Source organism: Triticum urartu, chromosome 7 (genome assembly GCF_003073215.2).
Source record: "Triticum urartu cultivar G1812 chromosome 7, Tu2.1, whole genome shotgun sequence".
Classification (NCBI taxonomy): Eukaryota; Viridiplantae; Streptophyta; class Magnoliopsida; order Poales; family Poaceae; genus Triticum; species Triticum urartu.
The window spans coordinates 516378989-516394169 of NC_053028.1; positions in this window are offsets into that span (position 1 = coordinate 516378989).

Sequence of the window (15181 nt, forward strand, 5' to 3'; positions counted from 1 at the left end):
GCGGGCATCCGGTATGGTCTCTTTGATATTGGCCCGGTGCCTGGTAACAGCTCTATCAAAAACTCTATGTCTCGATCTGGCGGCATGCCTGGTAACTCCTCTGGAAATACATCCGGGTAATCCTTCACAACAGGCACTTCCTCCTTAAAAACTCCCGTGAGAGAATGTACTTGGGTTCTCCTTGGCGAATGCCTGGATACATACTTGATCCTTTTTCCCTCCGGGGTGGTGGGCAAAATCGACTTACTCATGCAATCAATGTTTCCCCCATACTCGATAGCCAATCCATTCCTAGTATCACATCCAATCCTTGTGACTCCAAAATTATCAGATCTGAGGGGAAAACATGGCTTCCAATGGTCAATGGCATCTGAAAACATCCTTGACTTGCCATATACTCGGCTCCTGGCGAACTTACTAACATGGGTGTCCTAAGTACCTTAGTGGGCAACTTATACTTATCCACGAATCCCCTTGATATGTATGAATGCGATGCACCAGTATCGAAAAGAACAATTGCAGTAAACGACTTAACCAAAAACTTACCAATAACTGCATCAAGCTGCTCCTCAACTTCCTCCACATTCACGTGGTTCACTTGTCCCCTATTGAAAGGGTTGGGCTTCTTCCCAGCGCTTCCATTTCCATTGTCGTTCTTCAATTCCGTACAATCATTGGCGTAGTGCCCAGTCTTCCCGCACTTGAAACAAGTAATGTGACTTTGATCCTTCTTGGCGGGTGTGGCTGGGTTAGAGCGGTTCTGATTGCTGCTTGCTCCATTCCCATTCCCATTCCTTGGGCCATTATGATTATGGGAACTTCCTCTATTGTGAGTGTGGCCTCCATGGTTATGGACAAGTCCTCCCGAGTTCCGGGTGAGACGGGGCTTCTGCTGAGCTCCAGAATTGCACTTCCCCTGTCCATACTTCCTCTTGTGATTCTCAATCTGATGCTGCTTCCCTTCAATCATAAGATCCTTGTCTACCAACTCCTGGTAGTTGTTGAATGTTGCCACCATCAACTGCATGCTCATCTCATCATTTAGCCCTTCCATAAACTTCTCCTGCTTCGCGGCATCTGTGGCCACATCATCGGGGGCATAACGAGATAGCTTACAAAACTCATCTACATACTGAGCCACAGTACGATTTCCCTATCTCAAGTTGTGAAACTCACACTTCTTCATGCTCATAGCTCCAATGGATACATGGGTTGTGCAGAATGCTTGCTAAAACTGCTCCCAAGTGACATTGGCTATAGGAAAAGTGGATGTGTAATTCTCCCACCATGCGGCTGCTGGTCCATCCAATTGGTGTGCGGCAAAACACACCTTCTCCGTATCTATGCAACCTACGGTGGTCAACTCCCTTCCTATCCTGCGCAGCCAATCATCAACAACTATGGGCTCGGTGCTACTGGAAAACACCAGCGGCTGCAGCCTCAGAAAACAGGCTAAATTGTCAATTGGGGGTGGTGGCGGTGGGTTATTGTTGTTGTTGCCTTGGTTCTGAACTAACATCTGCATCAAGGTATTCTGCTGCTGGATCAACTGAGTGAGCTCCAGTGGGAAAGCAAAACCGGGGTCGCGTCTCCGAGGCATCTGATGGGTTTAGAGGGAAGAGTTTAGAATAGAATGAGGTCTAGTGAGAAAGCACTACCCATATGCACATGAGACAAACACAATCATATCATATCACTCAATCAATCAAGCAAGGGCATACAAACGGTCTAGAACTATCGTCAAAAGTGCTCGGACTACTACTATATACAATGGGGAAAACTAGTAGTCATATGGTGGTCATCTAGAAATATTGCTCGACGGAAGACTCCATGATATCCGCTCCAGCTTCGTCTTCATAGTCATCATCACTACCATCGGGGTCGGAGTCGGTGTCGTCGATGATGATGTAGTTCTCTGGACAAGTGGAATCATCGTCCTCTCCTCCTGGCGCGGGGTCTTCCATGAAAACTCCTAGCTTCCTTGTTAGGTCGTCATTCTTGTCCACTAGTATGATGATTTCCTCCTCATAATCGTCGCGTGTAGCCTTGATTTCCTCTTCTAGCTCGGCGATCCTGGTCATTGCCTTCTGCAGATCCATCATGCTTGCGCACATCTGGTTCTCCTGGCGTCGAATGTGCTCGTTTAACTCCTGGATGAATGATGCAATGGATCTATCCCTCCTGGTGCTGATCATCTCCCATTGCTCATCTCGGCGCCCACATATCTGGTATATAGTGTCCTTCATCTCTTGTTTGTAGACTTCTCCAATACGTCCCATAGCAATGTGGGCTGCCATGCTCTTGCCTAGACTCCAGGTGGGTGCATCAAAGGAAAACTCTACAGGATCCGTAACTGGCGTGAATGTCCTTCCTGGAACTTGAACTTGAATCACCCAGCGCTCCTCTTCTGGTAAAGTGGTGTTGTAGGTCCCGGTGAAGCTTGGTATTCCAATGTTCAGGTACCTAGTGACTTCCTTCAAGTGTCGTCCAAAAGGTGTGTCTTCATCCGGTTGTGCAAACTTATTCCTCGTGTCCGCCATCCTAAAGAGTAGAAAATGGAGAGGATTCAAAAATGAGTAGAGAAGAGTGACCTATGGCTTTTCTTAGTGGTCGTGTCCTACATTCAGCGTGTGCTCTGATACCATCTTGTAGTGACCCGACCTCAAATGGTCAAGTCTCTGTGCTTCAGTGTCATCCCTGGATCGATAATGCTAACACACACAGCACTCGAAGGATTTATAACAGAGTAGCAATCACACACTTATTACATCAAATGTCTCAAAAGAGAACTTATTGCAATAAATATGGCTTAAGGCCATGTAAAACTATAACAGCGGAAGACTTGGAAGATAAAGTGAGTCCATCAACTCCAATGGCATAGCTGAGTGCATGACAAACGACCTATCGCGTCTTACACCTCGTCTGAAAAGTCTGCAACATAATACGTTGTAGCCAGAAAATGGGTCGGCACATGGAATATGCTGGCAATGTAACACAGTAGAGCAATGAATAGATAAATGCTATCACTACATGCATATATGGCTGGTGGAGGCTCTATGGTTATATGGTTTTTGCGAAAATCCAATTTTTTCCTACAACAAAGGAATATATTTTATTTAATTTTCATGGTAGTTGAAACATTGAGAATGGTACCCTCATCTTAATCCGAATTAAAAGTAATTATCATCCCAACAAATTAAATTAGAGTGATGAGATACAGTAGGATAATCCAAGTACTAGATACTCAAGATGTCCATAACCGGGGACACGGCTAACCATGATTAGTTTGTACACTCTGCAGAGGTTTGCGCACTTTTCCCCACAAGACTCGATCTCCTCCGTTGTATTTCTCGCACTGCATGGTGTTTGAGAAACGGATGACCGAGACACAGTCTTTCAGAAGCATTAACTCTTTACTCCGGGTGGACAGTTACACCTACTTTCCCTTTACATCTGCTAGCCCACCACTGAAAGAGGTCACGCAACATACTCAACTATGCTGGAGCCCATAATGGCTTGTGGCTGCACACGGAAGTTTCTAGCATGAATAATCTTATTATCCCTTTGAGCCTGGGTGGCGGACCCTAGGAGGATCACACGGTATATCCCTGGGGTCTCCTAGGACAACACTGGTATATCCCCAGGTGCCCAAAACAAGCAATCCACCCAGATGTGTATTAACATTGCCACCGTAAGTTGAACCATTAATTAACAATCTCACATCTGTCATGGATACACTCAAACCCAATCTACGTCTACGAGCATAGCATAGCAATATAATCATAATGTAGAAGTAACTCCCAGGGTTTGATAATAAAACAGGGCAATAGGTTCTACCTCATCATCTACTTCCCAATACCCACAAGTTAATCATATCCTAATCATGCAATGTTTGGGGATTGGAACTAATGCATCAAAACTGGGTATGAAAGAAGTATGATCAATGTGTTACTTGCCTTGCTGATGATCAGCAAAACCTAGAGACTCGTAGTAGCACGCTTCGCACTCTGGGTGTTCTATCGCAAAAAATAGCATACATAAGAAACCAAGCAAAGATGCACGGGTAAATCTCAAATAAGAAGATCTAACAAGAAAGTTCAACTGAAGAACTCTGGTTTGCAAAAAGAATCAAATCAAACGGAGCAACGAAACACAAACTGCAAAAGAAACAAGATCCGATTACTAATCTGGACTAAAGTCAAATTTTATAGTACCAAAATCTTGTTCAAGTTGCTTAAACGGAAATAGGGTTTCGAGATGAACATCCCGGCACTTGAATCACCTAATTCCGATAAACGAGCGAAAAGATAAACTAAGACGAAAATCAGGTCAGAAATCGCGATCGAAAATAATCGCGAAAAACCCTGGAAAAAGAAAAATTGACGAACAGGCTAACGAACGAACGTTCACTGTCTGCGGTTAACGGGTGAAAATCGTTCGTTAAAACGAACGTACGAATGGGCGTTCGCTAAATAACTAAACCGAGAAAAAAAACCGATCTAAAATAATAATAAATAACCGAGGGTTTCTAAAAAACCATACGGTTTTATAACGAAAACTTGCGGCTACCTCGGGACACGTGACGGCGGCGGCGGCAGGAAACTCCGGCGAGGCGGCGTACGGCGGCGCGGGTCGGCGGCGGCGAGCGGCGGCGCGGCGGCGAGTGGCGGCGGCGGCGGCGAGCGGATCGAGGTGCGCGGTGGTTGACGGCTAGGGTTCGGGAGGCGCGGGGCTGGGCTGGGGCGGCTCGGCGCCTCAGGCTTTAAGGGCCCGGCCGGGTCAGTGTCCTTGGCGGACACGGCCCGGTAAGGTCGGTTTGTTTTTTTAATAATAATCCGACGCGCAGAAAAATGAAGAAAAGATATACTAAACGGATTCCAAAATTCCTAAAATAAATTTTCCCCGTTCTCTGAACATACGCCGGACAAGGTGAACATTTATTTGGGCCTCGAATGCAATTTTGATAAACGCAATGTTTCCCTAATTCAAATAAAATAGCAATAAAACTCCAAATAAAAATACAAATTGATTTTAATATTTTTCCCCCAATATTTCATTTATTTTGGAGAAGTCATATTATCTCCTCTCATATATTTTGATATGAAATATTTTCGGAGAGAAGAATTAATTAAAACCATGGTGATCCTTGTTTCCATATTTGATAAAATTCAAATATGACAAACGATGAAATCCCCAACTCTCTCCAAGGGTCCTTGAGTTGCTTAGAATTTCGAGGATCGCAAAATGGAAATGCAATAAATTATGATATGCATGAATGGCCTATGTATAACATTCCAAATTGAAAATTTGGGATGTTACATTCATACATGTCACTCTTGATTCATTGCACATCCCGGTACACCGCCGGAGGCATTCATATAGAGTCATATTTGTTGGGGAACATAGTAATTTCAAAAAAATTCCTACGCACACGCAAGATCATGGTGATGCATAGCAATGAGAGGGGAGAGTGTTGTCCTCGTACCCTCGTAGACCGAAAGCGGAAGCGTTAGCACAACGCGGTTGATGTAGTCGTACGTCTTCACGGTCCGACCGATCAAGTACCGAATGTACGACACCTCCGAGCTCAGCACACATTCAGCCCGATGACGTCCCTCGAACTCCGATCCAGCCGAGTGTTGAGGGAGAGTTTTGTCAGCACGATGGTGTGGTGACGATGATGATGTTCTACCGAGGTAGGGCTTCGCCTAAGCACCGCTACAGTATTATCGAGGTGGACTATGGTGGAGGGGGGCACCGCACACGGCTAAAAGATCAAACGATAAATTGTTGTCTCTAGGGTGCCTCCTGCCCCCATATATAAAGGAGCAAGGGGGGTGCGGCCAGCCTAGAGAGGGGCGCGCCAGGAGGAGTCCTACTCCTACCGGGAGTAGGACTCCCCCTTTTTTCCTTGTTAGACTAGGAGAGAGAGGGGAAAGAGGTGGAGGAGAAGAAGGAAGGGGGGCGCCGCCCCCCTCTCCTTGTCCTATTCAGACTAGGGGGGAGGGGGCGCGGCCCTTTCCCTGGCCACCTCTCCTCTATTCCACCAAGGCCCACTAAGGCCCATTAAGTCCTCGGGGGGGTTCCGGTAACCTCCCGGTACTCCAGTAAAATCCCGATTTCACCCGGAACACTTACGATATCCAAACAAGGCTTCCAATATATCAATCTTCATGTCTCGACCATTTCAAGACTCCTCATCATGTCCGTGATCACATCCGGGACTCTAAACAACCTTCGGTACATCAAAACATATAAACTCATAATATAACTGTCATCGAAACGTTAAGCATGCGGACCCTACGGGTTCGAGAACTATGTAGACATGACCAAGACACGTCTCTGGTCAATAACCAATAGCAGAACCTGGATGTTCATATTGGCTCCCACATATTCTACGAAGATCTTTATCGGTCAGACCACATAACAACATACGTTGTTCCCTTTGTCATCGGTATGTTACTTGCCCGAGATTCGATCGTCGGTATCTCAATACCTAGTTCAATCTCATTAGCGGCAAGTCTCTTTACTCGTTCCGTAATACATCATCCCGCAACTAACTCATTCGTTGCAATGCTTGCAAGGCTTAAGTGATGTGCATTACCGAGAGGGCCCAGAGATACCTCTTCGACAATCGAAGTGACAAATCCTAATCTCGAAATACGACAACTCAACAAGTACCTTCGGAGACACCTGTAGAGCACCTTTATAATCACCCAGTTACGTTGTGATGTTTGGTAGCACACAAAGTGTTCCTCCGGTAAACGGGAGTTGCATAATCTCATAGTCGTAGGAACATGTATATGTCATGAAGAAAGCAATAGCAACAAACTAAACGATCAAGTGCTAAGCTAACGGAATGGGTCAAGTCAATCACATCATTCTCCTAATGATGTGATCCCGTTAATCAAATGACAACTCATGTCTATGGTTAGGAAACATAACCATCTTTGATCAATGAGCTAGTCAAGTAGAGGCATACTAGTGACACTTTGTTTGTCTATGTATTCACACATGTATTATGTTTCCGGTTAATACAATTCTAGCATGAATAATAAACATTTATCATGATATAAGGAAATAAATAATAACTTTATTATTGCCTCTAGGGAATATTTGCTTCAGTCTCCCACATCACTAGAGTCAATAATCTAGTTCACATCGCCATGTGATTTAATACCAATAGTTCACATCACCATGTGATTAACGCCTATAGTTCACATCGACATGTGACCAACACCCAAAGTGTTTACTAGAGTCAATAATCTAGTTCGCATCGCTATGTGATTAACACCCAAAGAGTACTAAGGTGTGATCATGTTTTGCTTGTGAGAGAAGTTTAGTCAACGGGTCTGCCACATTCAGATCTGTAAGTATTTTGCAAATTTCTATGTCAGCAATGCTCTGCACAGAGCTACTCTAGCTAATTGCTCCCACTTTCAATATGTATCCAGATTGAGATTTAGTCATCTAGATCAGTGTCAAAATTTGCATTGACGTAACCCTTTACGGCGAACCTTTTTGTCACCTCCATAATCGAGAAACATATCCTTATTCCACTAAGGATAATTTTGACCGCTGTTCAGTGATCTACTCCTAGATCACTATTGTACTCCCTTGTCAAAAACAGTGTAGGGTATACAATAGATCTGGTACACAGCATGGCATATTTTATAGAACCTATGGCCAAGGCATAGGGAATGACTTTCATTCTCTTTCTATCTTCTGACGTGGTCGGGCTTTGAGTCTTACTCAGTTTCACACCTTGTAACACAGGCAAGAACTCTTTCTTTGACTATTCCATTTTGAACTACTTCAAAATCTTGTCAAGGTATGTACTCATTGAAAAACTTATCAAGCATCTTGATCTATCTCTATAGATCTTGATGCTCAATATGTAAGCAGCTTCACCGAGGTCTTTCTTTGAAAAACTCCTTTCAAACACTCCTTTATGCTTTGCAGAATAATTCTACATTATCTCCGATCAACAATATGTCATTCACATATACTTATCAGAAATGTTGTAATGCTCCCACTCACTTTCTTGTAAATACAGGCTTCGCCGCAAGTCTGTATAAAACTATATGCTTTGATCAACTTATCAAAGCGTATATTCCAACTCCAAGATGCTTGCACCAGTCCATAGATGGATCGTTGGAGCTTGCATATTTTGTTAGCACCTTCAGGATTGACAAAACCTTCTGGTTGCATCATATACAACTCTTCTTTAATAAATCCATTAAGGAATGCAGTTTTGTTTATCCATTTGCCAGATTTCATAAAATGCGGCAATTGCTAACATGATTCGGACAGACTTCAGCATAGATACGAGTGAGAAACTCTCATCGTAGTCAATACCTTGAACTTGTCGAAAAACTTTTGCGACAATTCTAGCTTTGTAGATAGTAACACTACTATCAGCGTCTATATTCCTCTTGAAGATCCATTTAATCTCAATGGCTCGCCAATCATTGGGCAAGTCAATCAAAGTCCATACTTTGTTCTCATACATGGATCTCATCTCAGGTTTCATGGCCTCAAGCCATTTCGCGGAATCTGGGCTCATCATCGCTTCCTCATAGTTCGTAGGTTCGTCATGGTCAAGTAACATGACCTCCAGAACAGGATTACCGTACCACTCTGGTGCGGATCTCACTCTGGCTTACATACGAGGTTCGGTAGTAACTTGATCTGAAGTTACATGATTATCATCATTAGCTTCCTCACTAATTGGTGTAGTAGTCACAGGAACAGATTTCTGTGATGAACTACTTTCCAATAAGGGAGTAGGTACCGTTACCTCATCAAGTTCTACTTTCCTCTCACTCACTTCTTTCGAGAGAAACTTCTTCTCTAGAAAGGATACATTCTCATCAATGAATATCTTGCCTTCGGATCTATGATAGAAGGTGTACCCAACATTTTCTTTTGGGTATCCTATGAAGACGCACTTCTCCGATTTGGGTTTGAGCTTATCCAGGTTGAAAAATTTTCACATAAGCATTGCAACCTCAAACTTTAAGAAACGACAGCTTAGGTTTCTTTCCAAACCATAGTTCATACGGTGTCGTCTCAACGGATTTGGATGGTGCCCTATTTAATGTGAATGTAGTTGTCTCTAATGCATAACCCCAAAATGATAGTGGTAAATCGGTAAGAGACATCATAGATCACACCATATATAATAAAGTACGGTTACGACGTTCAGACACACCATTACGCTGTGGTGTTCCAGGTGGCATGAGTTTTCTGAAACTATTCCACATTGTTTTAGTTGAATGCCAAACTCGTAACTCAAATATTCGCCTCTGCGATCAGATCATAGAAACTTTATTTTCTTGTTACAATGATTTTCCACTTCACTCTGAAATTCTTTGAACTTTTCAAATGTTTCAGACTTACGTTTCTTCAAGTAGATATACCCATATCTGCTCAAATCATCTGTGAAGGTCAGAAAAATAATGATACCCGCCATGAGCCTCAATACTCATCGGACCTCATACATTAGTATGTATTATATCCAATAAGTCAGTTGCTCACTCCATTGTTCTAGAGAACGGAGTCTTAGTCATCTTTGCCCATGAGGCATGGTTCACAAGCATCAACTGATTCATAATCAAGTGATTCCAAAAGCCCATCAGCATGGATTTTCTTCATGTGCTTTACACCAATATGACCTAAACGGCACTGCCACAAATAAGTTGCACTATCATTATTAACTTTGCATCTTTTGGTTTCAATATTACGAATATGTGTATCACTACAATCGAGATTCAACAAACCATTTTCATTGGGTGCATAACCATAGAAGGTTGTATTCATGTAAACAGAATAACAATTATTCTCTAACTTAAATGAATAACTGTATTGAAATAAACATGATCAAATCATATCCATGCTCAACGCAAACACCAAATAACACTTATTTAGGTTCAACACTATTCCCGAAAGTGTAGGGAGTGTACGATGATGATCATATCAATCTTGGAACCACTTCCAACATTCATCTTCACTTCACCCTTAACTAGTCTATGCTCATTCTGCAACTCCCGTTTCGAATTACTAATCTTAGCAACTGAACCAGTATCAAATACCGAGGGGTTGCTATAAACACTAGTAAAGTACACATCAATAACATGTATATCAAATATAGCATTTGTTCACTTTGCCATCCTTCTTATCCGCCAAATACTTGGGGCAGTTCCGCTTCCAGTGACCAGTCCCTTTGTAGTAGAAGCACTTAGTCTCATGCTTAGGTCCATACTAGGGCTTCTTCACTTGAGCAGCAACTTGCTTGCTGTTCTTCTTGAAGTTCCCTTTCTTTCCATTTGTCCTTTTCTTGAAACTAGTGGTCTTGTTAATCATCAACACTTGATGCTCTTTCTTGATTTCTAGCTTCATCGATTTCATCATAATGAAAAGCTCGGGAATCATTTTCGTCATCCCTTGCATACTATAGTTCATCACAAAGTTCTACTAACTTGGTGATTGTGACTAGAGAATTCTGTCAATCGCTATTTTATCTGGAAGATTAACTCCCACTTGATTCAAGCGATTGTAGTACCCAGACAATCTGAGCACATGCTCACTGCTTGAGCTATTCTCCTCCATCTTTTAGCTATAGAACTTGTTGGAGACTTCATATCTCCCAACTCAGGTATTTGCTTGAAATATTAACTTCAACTCATCTCATATGGTCCATGACATTCAAAACGTCTTTGAAGTCCCGATTCTAAGCCTTTTAAGCATGGTGCACTAAACTATCAAGTAGTCATCATATTGAGCTAGCCAAACGTTCATAACATCTACATCTACTCCTGCAATAGGTTTGTCACCTAGCGGTGCATCAAGGACATAATTCTTCTGTGCAGCAATGAGGATAAACCTCAGATCACGGATCCAATCCGCATCATTGCTACTAACATCTTTCAACTTAGTTTTCTCTAGGAACATATCAAAAATAAAACAAGGGAGCTAAACGCGAGCTATTGATCTACAACATAGATATGCTAATACTACCAGGACTAAGTTCATGATAAATTTAAGTTCAATTAATCATATTACTTAAGAACTCCCACTTAGATAGACATCCCTCTAATCCTCTAAGTGATCACGTGATCCATATCAACTAAACCATGTCCGATCATCACGTGAGATGGAGTAGTTTCAACGGTGAACATCACTATGTAGATCATATCTACTATATGATTCACGCTCGACCTTTCGGTCTCCGTGTTCCGAGGCCATATCTGTTATATGCTAGGCTCATCAAGTTTAACCTGAGTATTCCGCGTGTGCAACTGTTTTGCACCCGTTGTATTTGAACATAGAGCCTATCACACCCGATCATCACGTGGTGTCTCAGCATGAAGAACTTTCGCAATGGTGCATACTCAGGGAGAACACTTTATACTTTCATAATTTAGTGAGGGATCATCTTATAATGCTACCGTCAATCAAAGCAAGGTAAGATGCATAAAAGATAAAGATCACATGCAATCAATATAAGTGATATGATATGGCCATCATCATCTTGTGCTTGTGACATCCATCTCCGAAGCACTGTCATGATCACCATCGTCACCGGCGCGACACCTTGATCTCCATCGTAGCATCGTTGTCGTCTCGCCAATCTTATGCGTCTACGACTATAATGAGAGAAAAAGAGAGAAGGGACAATGTTACTATCCTTTTGCCACACTTGTGCTTCAAAGTAGCACCATGATCTTCATGATAGAGAGTCTCCTATATTGTCACTTTCATATACTAGTGGGGATTTTTCATTATAGAACTTGGCTTGTACATTCCAACGATAGGCTTTGCGGGAGTCCTGGACTAGGGGGTCTCTGGACAGCCGGATTATATCCTTTGGCCGGACTGTTAGACTATGAAGATACAAGATTGAAGACTTTGTCTCATGTCCGGATGGGACTCTACTTGGCGTGGAAGGCAAGCCCTAGCCCTCTTCCTTTGTAACCGTCCCTGTGTAACCCTAGCCCTCTCCGGTGTCTATATAAACCGGAGGGTTTTAGTCCGTAGGACAACATACAATCATACCATAGGCTAGCTTCTAGGGTTTAGCCTCTCTGATCTCGTGGTAGATCTACTCTTGTACTACCCATATCATCAATATTAATCAAGCAGGACGTAGGGTTTTACCTTCATCAAGAGGGCCTGAACCTGGGTAAAACATCGTGTCCCCTGCCTCCTGTTACCATCCGCCTTAGACGCACAGTTCGGGACCCCCTACCCGAGATCCGCCGGTTTTGACACCGACATTGGTGCTTTCATTGAGAGTTCCTCTGTGTCGTCGTCGTTAGGCTTGATGGCTCCTTCTATCATCGATAGCGATGCAGTCCAGGGTGAGACTTTTCTCCCCGGACAGATCTTTGTGTTCGGCGGCTTCGCACTGCGGGCCAACTCGCTTGGCCATCTGAGCAGATCGAAAGTTACGCCCCTGGCCACCAGGTCAGATTTGGAAGCTTAAACTACACGGCCGATATCCGCGGAGACTTGATCTTCGACGGATTTGAGCCTCTGCCTTGTGCGCCATGCGGTCACGATGAGTACAATTTAGCTCTACCATTAGATGGTGTTCAAGAGATCGCACCGGCAGCCGCCCCGACCCTCAATTCGGAGCCAGTTGTGTCGTCCATCGACGGGTGGATGGACCCTGCCACGGAGGCCTTACCCTCAGCGGCGATCGAGCCGAACATCGACCTTACCCTGCACGAGAGCCGTGTTGTTAGACTGCCGGATCCTTCTCCGGCCACGGACTCCGAACCGCCTGCGCTCGTTCCTAGCGAATCCGATTGGGCGCTGATCATGGAGTTTACCTCCGCGGATATTTTTCAGCACTCGCCCTTTGGCGACATACTGAACTCACTAAGGTCTCTCTCCTTGTCAGGAGGATCCTGGCCGAACTATGTCCGGCAGGATTGGGATGCGGATGACAAAGAAATTCGCTGCCCACCCACCACCCACTTAGTAGCCACTGCCGACGACTTAACCGACACGCTCGACTTCGACTCCGAAGACATCGACGGTATGGACGACGATGCAGGAGACGAAGAGGAACCACTGCCCACAGGGCATTGGACAGCCACCTCATCATACGATATATACATGGTGGACACACCCAAAGAAGTTAATGGCGACGAGACAGCGGAGGATGACCCCTCCAAGAAGCAACCCAAGCGCCGACGTCAGCGGCGCCGCTCTAAGTCCCGCCAAAGCAAAAGTGGTGATACTAGCACAGGAGATAATAACACTCCGGATAGTGTCGAAGATGGAAACAATCCCCTCCAGCAAGATTTAGAGCAGGAGGATGGAGGAGCCAGCCCTCCAGAGAGAGCGGCAGATGGAGAGGCGGAGGATGATAATTACATGCCCCCCTCCGAAGACGAGGCAAGCCTCGACGATGCCGAATTCGTCGTGCCAGAGGATCCCGTCAAACAAGAGAGCTTCAAGCGCCGGCTTATAGCCACGACAAATAGCCTTAAGAAAAAGCAGCAGCAGCTTCAAGCTGATCAAGATCTGCTAGCTGATAGATGGATTGAAGTCCTCGCGGCCGAGGAATATAAACTCGAACGCCCCTCCAAGAGTTACCCAAAATGCAGGTTACTACCCCGACTGGAGGAAGAAGCGTATGTCGTGGCTGATCAGCCACCTCGTGGCCGCGATAGAGAGGCATTCCAGCCAAAAACTCAGCCCGCACCCCAACATCATTCAAATAAAAAGGCATGGGGAAATACGCCAGACCTGTGAGACATATTGAGGACAAAGCAAAGCATGCAAGATCGATCTACGGATCACGAGGGTGCGCCACTATGCGAGACGATAAACGTCACGCCGGATATAGTAAAAGTAAATCCGGCCGGGCCGAACACAGCGGGCAAGACCCATTCGAGCTGTGTCGCGATATAGCCCAATACAGAGGCGCCGCACACCCCCTATGCTTCACAGACGAAGTAATGGATCATCAAATCCCAGAGGGTTTCAAACCCATAAATATTGAATCATACGACGGCACAACAGATCTTGCGGTATGGATTGAGGATTTCCTCCTCCACATCCACATGGCCCGCGGTGATGACTTACACACCATCAAATACCTCCCACTAAAGCTCAAAGGACCAGCACGGCATTGGCTTAATAGCTTGCCAGCAGAGTCCATTAGCTGTTGGGAAGATCTGGAGGCCGCATTCCTCGACAACTTTCAGGGCACTTATGTGCGACCACCAGATGCTGATGACTTGAGCCACATAATTCAGCAGCCAGAAGAATCGGCCAGGCAATTCTGGACTCGGTTCCTAACAAACAAAAATCAAATCATCGACTGTCCGGATGCAGAGGCCCTAGCAGCTTTCAAACACAACATCTGCGACGAGTGGCTAGCCCGGCACCTTGGTCAGGAAAAGCCGAAATCTATGGCAGCCCTCACGACACTCATACCCACTTTTGCGCGGGAGAAGACAGCTGGCTGGCTCGCAGTAATAACATATCAAAGAACCATGGTACTTCGGATACCAAGGACGGCAATAGCAGGTCATGTCGCACCAAACATAAGTGTCGCATTAACAGCGACAATACCGAGGATACGGCAGTCAATGCCGGATTCAAAGGCTCTAAACCCGGTCAACGGAAAAAGCCATTCAAAAGAAGCACTCCGGGCCCATCCAGTTTGGACCGTATACTCGACCACTCGTGTCAAATACACGGTACCCCCGACAAGCCAGCCAACCACACCAATAGGGATTGTTGGGTGTTCAAGCAGGCCGGCAAGTTAATTGCCGAAGACAAAGATAAGGGGTCACACAGCAATGACGAAGAGGAGCCCCGGCAGCCGAACACCGAAGGACAGAAGAGGTTCCCCCCACAAGTGCGGACGGTGAACATGATATACGCAACACACATCCCCAAGAGGGAGTGGAAGCGTGCGCTCAGGGACGTATATGTGTTGGAGCCAGTCACCCCAAAGTTCAACCCATGGTCCTCCTGTCCGATCACCTTCGACCGCAGGGACCACCCCACTAGCATCCGTCATGGCGGATTCGCCGCACTGGTCCTAGACCCAATCATTGACGGATTTCACCTCACTCGAGTCCTTATGGATGGCGGCAGCAGCCTGAACCTGCTTTACCAGGACATAGTGCACAAAATGGGTATAGACCCCTCAAGG